Source organism: Fundulus heteroclitus, chromosome 8, assembly GCF_011125445.2.
Source record: "Fundulus heteroclitus isolate FHET01 chromosome 8, MU-UCD_Fhet_4.1, whole genome shotgun sequence".
Taxonomy (NCBI): domain Eukaryota; kingdom Metazoa; phylum Chordata; class Actinopteri; order Cyprinodontiformes; family Fundulidae; genus Fundulus; species Fundulus heteroclitus.
The window spans coordinates 21,192,382-21,199,539 of NC_046368.1; positions in this window are offsets into that span (position 1 = coordinate 21,192,382).

Consider the following 7,158-nt stretch of genomic DNA (forward strand, 5'->3'; position numbering starts at 1 on the left):
CACTGTGAATATTGACACTTTCTTACCAGCCACCACAATCCTCTTTCAGATATTGTGCCTGATTTCGTGGATTTTAACCCTGATGTTGCAAGAAGAATTAGTGTGCCTCAAAAAGTCATTGCATCACTATATGCCCTTTCTCAAATTATCTAAATCCATAGCAACCCTGGTGTGTTTAAACCGCTGATTTTGAAAGAGTAATAAAATAAATGTCTGATTATTCTGGGATTATAATCCAGGCCAACCTAAAACAGCAAAAGTTTTGTCTAATTTAATGTCTGTCCTTGAGAAAAAAAAAAGGGTAATGAGTGAATGTCAACTTCTGGTTTCTGTGTAATCAACCCAGCAAACATAGGTAAGCAAATATGGCAATTTGTTTCCATTGTAAATGTCTTTCTAGTTTACAACAACAGAACATTGATTCACTAAACAATTGATATTAAAGACATACAAAATTACCTAAACATCCAGCATTTTTCAGACTCCTTTGAAAACACATTAGCATCATAAATTTTGACCTAGCACGTCAGTCGAATTGAATGAATAGAAAAAAAGTTTCTTAGTGTAAAAAAATATTTTAGGGGCTTTTTTTTTTAAACATGTGCTTTTCATCTTGTATCTACTGCACGTAATTATACACTAGGAAGGGACAATAATTGCTTCCACATGCGGCTTTGGGTATACAGCTCTCTTCTCCTCCCAGCAGTCAGTCATGCAGGGTGAAGGTGCTTGGGCATGAACGTGAACGGCACTGTGTCTGAACAAATGACCCAGTGTGTTCCCCTTCCCTCGTTCCAGTTTCCCACTGCACTGCGGACCTTTGTAGCTCAGACAAGGTCGGCCTCGGTGTGCCAGGAGACTGGGGGACTAATAACAACACATGGAATAAGACTCAGTGAGGCATAATGCACTGCTGTCTGAGCTTGTGTAAACAAGTGGCTCAGGACGGCGTAGGTGTGTTCTTTTTCCTCACTTCCTAAAAATTGTTCCACTTAATGTTTTGCTTTGAAGCAACTTTTATATATAAAAAATACAAAAATAGGGAAAATTGAACTGAGTGAGATGAAATTTGGCTTCTGCTTCCACTGCTTAAATAGGCTGAGAAGAGACTGTGACGACCGCTTGCTGTTTCTTCCCTGAAATTTGACATCCACACTCACTTTAACTATGACTGACCTATGTTGTAGGAGTAACAAAAGGAACCTGAAGTTCCCTCTTATATTTTCTCAGTTATTTCCACATAGAGGGGTTCTAAAAAACAACCACACTGCTGCTAAAATTTCATGGCCCCTTTTCACAAAGATTCCTAAGACTAAAAGTAGCTCTTAGTGACGTCATTTCATGAAAAATCTTTTTAGAATTTTATCTTGGTAAGGTACAATTTATTCACAAAGCATCTCAGGACTTAAGAAAGCTCCTAAATTGAAAAAAAAAAAAAATAGTGAGCGTAAGAGAGTCTTAAGTGGGGAAGATGGTGGAAACAGAGAGAGCTGATTGGCTGATCCACCTCCTGAACAGAGGAGGGAATGACCACATGAACTATTTTACCAATTATACAATTATTAATATGTAGATAAGATCAACTTTATCATCCCCATAGAGGGAAATTAATTAATTTCAGCGGACAGATGGGTTAAATGCACGGCTCTAGTGACGTGATTTTATTAAGTAAAAATTCATAATAGGAAAAATATGGAATAATCATGAATAAAAATCAAAGAAATGTACAAAGACTATAGTACAAATGACTTTTTATATTATTCACAGAACTGCTCATAACAATAAACAATAATAATCAAATAAAGTCACAGAAAAATGTAAAGGCTACATAAATACACTCTCTAGACAATATAAAGTACAATAATAAACACTCGAGGGAAGATGTATAAGAGGTGAGAAAGTATTGTACATGATGTAGCCTAAATGGTGATATGAAGTTTGTTTGTGTGATGCCATCTCCTCTATGTCTGTTGATTGCTGCATGGGGCAGTTTTCACTTTCCAGGCTGCTGCTCAAGATTTTTCACCAAGACGCGCAAAGAAAAAGGTGCATTGATCTGCAGCAGTGTGCTTCAAAGCTGGCCTATTTTTTTTTTTATTTTTATTTTTTTTTATTTTTTTTCCCAGTGTCCTGTCTAGCAATATGGCAAAAGGAATTGATGTCTCAATGCCAGATAGAGCTCGACAGATTTTGCTTTTACAAGTGGAGCAAACGGCTTTCGCCATAGTGCTCCACTTGATTTATGCTTGTAAATAGCTTTATTATGATTCCTGCAAGGAGAATTTCAAATTATATGGACATGACAATGGGAGAGTAAAGGAAGAACAAAAAGTGAAAGAAAAGAAAAAAAAGAGTAGAGGTGAAAGAAAGAGGAGATAAAAGGGAGAGAATGATAAAACCTTCTTTGTCTGCTCCATCACCTGGAAAGAGACACAAAAAGAACAGCACAACCAACAGACATAAAGCAACAGATACACTCGAATAACACCTAGATGCCATTGCTAAATCATATATATTATTATGTAAGCTGACATGTGTAATGTGATATTTGAAAAAAAGAAAGTGAAAGAACATAAATAAATAAATAAATAAATTATAAGATTACTGTATATAAGTGAACACTTAATACCTGGGACCCAGCACCTGTGGGAGATGTGAAAGTGCACTAGTTTAGGTGAAGATTATCCAGAAATAGCTTGATAGTGATTGTGGAGAACCGAAGACCCACCTTCCCCGAGCACAGAGGCAGGCGTCAGGGGACCCGTAACCCCGGACTCCCAAAGGGGTCCCTAAAGCAGGTCGCCCAGGAGGGGCCGACACAGGATATCTGCAACCCCCCCCCCAAGGAAGGAGCAGAGACAACCCCGAGGAAATCCCCCAGCCACCGCAATGCCGACGCCCTCAACAGCCGCGGAGACGAGCCCGTGGGCTCCGCCGGCAGCCAGCCCCGCTGAAGTGGTCCCGGCCATGGGCCCTGAGGGCCAGAGGCCCCAGGGGCGCCCCGCCCCCGCGACGGGGGCCCCGGGCGCCCCCCGGGGGGCCAGGCCCCGCGAAGAGGCCGCCGGGAGTGGGCCGGCGCACGCCCGGGAACCCGCCCCAAACCCGAAGCCAACCAATGCGCCAGGGGGCCAAGGCGCCCGCCAACGAAGTGGAGGAGGGCAGGACGTGGGGGGATGGGCTCCGCACCTAGCGGAGACTTGAGCTGGCCTATTTGCCTAGTGATCCAGGGTTCAATTTACCTTTCAATACTCCTCTGTTCTCCTTCCAGAGCTGGACAGAGGCGCTGTTCCTCTCAGTTATTTTCACCTTTTTTATCCATCTTATGTCAGTTGTTTTGCCAAATACAACTACTTCATACAAGCGGGCAATCATGATAAGATGCTGACAGGTGAGTGCACAACAATATCAAACAAATGAAGTAGTGAAATGACCAGTATGACAAGTATACATCAAAATAAGTCAAAATTAGGTTGAGGATGTGAATATGGTATTCAAACAAATTTGATGGTGTGAGATAATTATTTAATTTTGGTAAGTTTCATCATCATGTCACAGCTTTCATAATCAAGTCTAATAGGTTAAATTATCTCCTTTGATTACTAGGTGCACATTTGTTTGGTTTTCCTTCTTGTACCATGAGCCAATCACAGCTCTTACAAGACAACATCACACCTAGCAAGGGGGTCAACCACACCTCCTCACTAAGATAAACATTTCTGTCATTTTCTTTTCTTACTGACTTGCTCTTAGTAGCTATCACAATTGCTCTTAAGCTAAATCTTCTAGGTTTTCCAAATTTGTTGAACCTCCAGTGTCAAAAATATGCTGTACAATTTAACTGAAATAAACAAATATATCTGTTAGGGGGAAGTATGACAAAGCTAAAAAAAAAAAAAACTAGTTGCATGACTGAGCACATAATTTTGTAATACGTTGTCTAAGGAAGTTTAATTTTTCTTTCACCAGTAACTCTTCTTTGGTTGGGGATTATTCACATTTCCAAGGAATCATTTGCTCAATTCACCTTTTTAAAAGTTCTAAAAGTCGGTCAAATTGTGTGGATGTCTCTTGTCCAGAGCACTCCTTAGGCTATTGCATACATTTTTTTGTAATTTTCTTTCTGGTCTTGCCCATACAAAAAAAGAATCCAAAAAAACTGACTAATATTTGCAGCTGTGGGGTGACTGTGGCTCAATGGGTTGAGTAGTCATCTTGCAATTAGTACATTGTGGGTTCAATTCCTGCTTCCCCTCTGTCACGTAAGCACATAACTGCTGATCTGTGTATCTGTGTGTGTGTGTATGTGTGTGCGTTAGTGAGTACGACTGGGTGAATGTGGATATAGTGTGAAGTGCTTCCAGTCAGTGTGACTGGAAAAGTGCTATACTCCAGGCCAACCTAAAACCGCAAAAGTTATGTCTAATTTAATGTGTGGCCATGAGAAAAAAGGGTAATGAGTAAATGTCACCTTCTGGTTTCAACTGTGTAACCAACACAGCAAATATGGCAACTTTTTTACATTGTAAATGTCAAGCTAGTTCACAACAATAGAACATTTATTCACTAAACAACTGTTTAGTTCAGTCCATTTACTATTTGATCCATCCAGGAAAGGAAAATAAATCCAACTTCAATTCCATGTCTTGAAACTTGGATTTGAAAAAGGTTTTATCCAAGGAAAAGTTTTTGCAAATGGTGCCACCAACATCTTCCACTGTGGGTATGGTTATATATTTTGGTGACGCTCAGTGTTGCTGTTTTGTACCAAAGATAGATTTTGAATTGTGGCACAAAGTTTAGATAGCCATAAAAAAACAATGTCACTTGTAAAACACGGCGATACTTGTTGGAAATTGCTGCAGCTCCATCTGACTTACTGTTTAGTTTTTGTTTTGGATAGTGAGATTATTTTATTATTTATAACCTCTCTGAGTGCCAAGGTAAAGTGTGTAAATGAGCAAATAACAGAAAAAAGGAAAGCTGGGCGTTATTTCAAGCTTAACATATTTACAACAATTAAAGATAAATGTGCACTGAAGAAGGCTGAATGCTGAGATTAAATAAAAAACATTTGCTACAGTGTGTTAGTTTAGTTTAGTGTTAGTTTACATAAGTGTGCACACTTATCTAACTAGGTTATCTTTTTTATTTCCCTCCAGACAGATTTGTTTGTTTTCCTTTAAATTCTATAAGAAGTACACCAGATGGGACAAGTTGTGAAATGATTTATGATGGTCTCGTATTAGATTTAAGGTGTGTGTACCTTTAAAAATATCTGTAGTTGTTATTGTTCCATCAAGCCACATGAATGTAATCTCCAATTGTTCTCAATTTTCAAGCAAGTTAATATTTACAACTTTTATTTTCCGTGCAACAGGTTATTATGGTCTTCAAAAAAGTCCACACAATCACACCACCAGAACTAACAAAACCAAGGCCCACAGAAAACATGGACATCTGCATCAAATTTAGAAGCAGTTCATCACATCACATGTCAGAATCTTTGTATGAAGTCTATTGGAGGCAGATGAGGAAAAGTCTGACGGATATATAAGACCCACTTTTTGATGAGTTCCTCGGGTGATATCCAATTAGTAGCTGTGGAGTGGATTCTCTGGAAAAGAAAAATGAAAGAAAATGTAAAAGAAAACAATAGAACAGGGGCAAAAAGTTACACAGGGGTGTTCCTGAGAAAAACAGAGATATGTTTAATGAGTTGCGTGATTGACTTAATGTCCAGTATCAATGGAGGTGATTTACAGCTGTGTCTTTCTACACTCAGAGGTGTCTAGGAGTGAGGGAAACACTCAACGAGGTGAAACGAATAAGTAATCTCAAGCAGCTGCTGTGAATGACTGAAAGAGCAGCTGTGACTTCTGAAATCATCTGAAGCTGAACTCATAGTTTAGACATGGAGAAGTCAGACAGTGGGGTTTGCGGGGGCTTTTATCGAGTAGCCTTGCATAATACCCCATAACGTCTTAAGATGCTGAAACCATACTGTTGTTTTAGAGATTTTATGTTCTTTCTCTGCACTGGAGTTATTCCGAGAAAATGTATTGTACCATTAATCCTTCACCCTAATAGCCATGGTTTTCTAAGACGTGAAGGTTTATATTACTGTGTCCACGACTGAAAAGCTTCTGAGTGATTTTGCAGAGCATTATGGTTAGGTGATTCAGTAAGGTGAAAGGAATTTTAAAAACTACAGCAATGGTTTAATCGATTTCCTGTTATTTTCTGGGGAATGGTACATCAAATCCTACTGAGCAGGTAACATTAAATTCAGCTCCTACAAATACCCAAAAAGACATGGGACATAAGCAGCAAATCGTACAAGACTGTCCCGTTTCAATAAAATGAGACTTCTCTTAGAATAAATTTTGAGTTTGAGCCGAAAACATTTGAAGGTTCATTTATATTCATGCCCTCTATGCTGTGTTAGACAATTCAAAGAAATTCAAGCATTTCATCCACCATGAAATGTCAATTTGGCTCAAGAGTTTACAGACTAAATATGGTACAAGATGTGGGTCATTTCCAGAATCCATTGCCTTAGGTGTAGAAAAACACAAATATAAAAAATTCAGGCTGTGTAATGGCACCATTTTAAGTTAGGGGTTAGTCCCATGTTTAGGCTGGGGTGATATCTTGATAAAAACAGATGATTAAATGAGGTGTTGGATCAGAGCCTTCTGATGTGCTGTTGGGCTGCTGTTATATAAACTCATCAGGTAAGACAGACAAAACCTTGTGACACTGAAACACAGCATAATGAGCACTAGAAGACTCACCCTGAGCTACCACTGAACATGGTGCATTTTACGGTCCTGATCCAGTGTGGCTTCTCTGCAAACCCCCCACTCACACTGCTCCTAAGGAAACAGCAGCCCGCTGCACTCACAGCTGCGGAGACGGCGCTCGCGAGAACAGAAGTTTGCATGGTCCTTTGGATTGCTATCCTTAATAAATTATTCAAAAACAGCTATGGTTTTCCATTTTTAGGACAAAACCTGTCATCCATGCGCATCAATAACCTATTTCATCTTTTTTGTCGTATCTCTGTGTTGCCGATTTGTTTACACTAGTCAAGTTAGCGTAAGTTGGTGGGTTGATTTTATTCTGAAATTTACCAGAACTTTCTGCTGTGTATTGCCT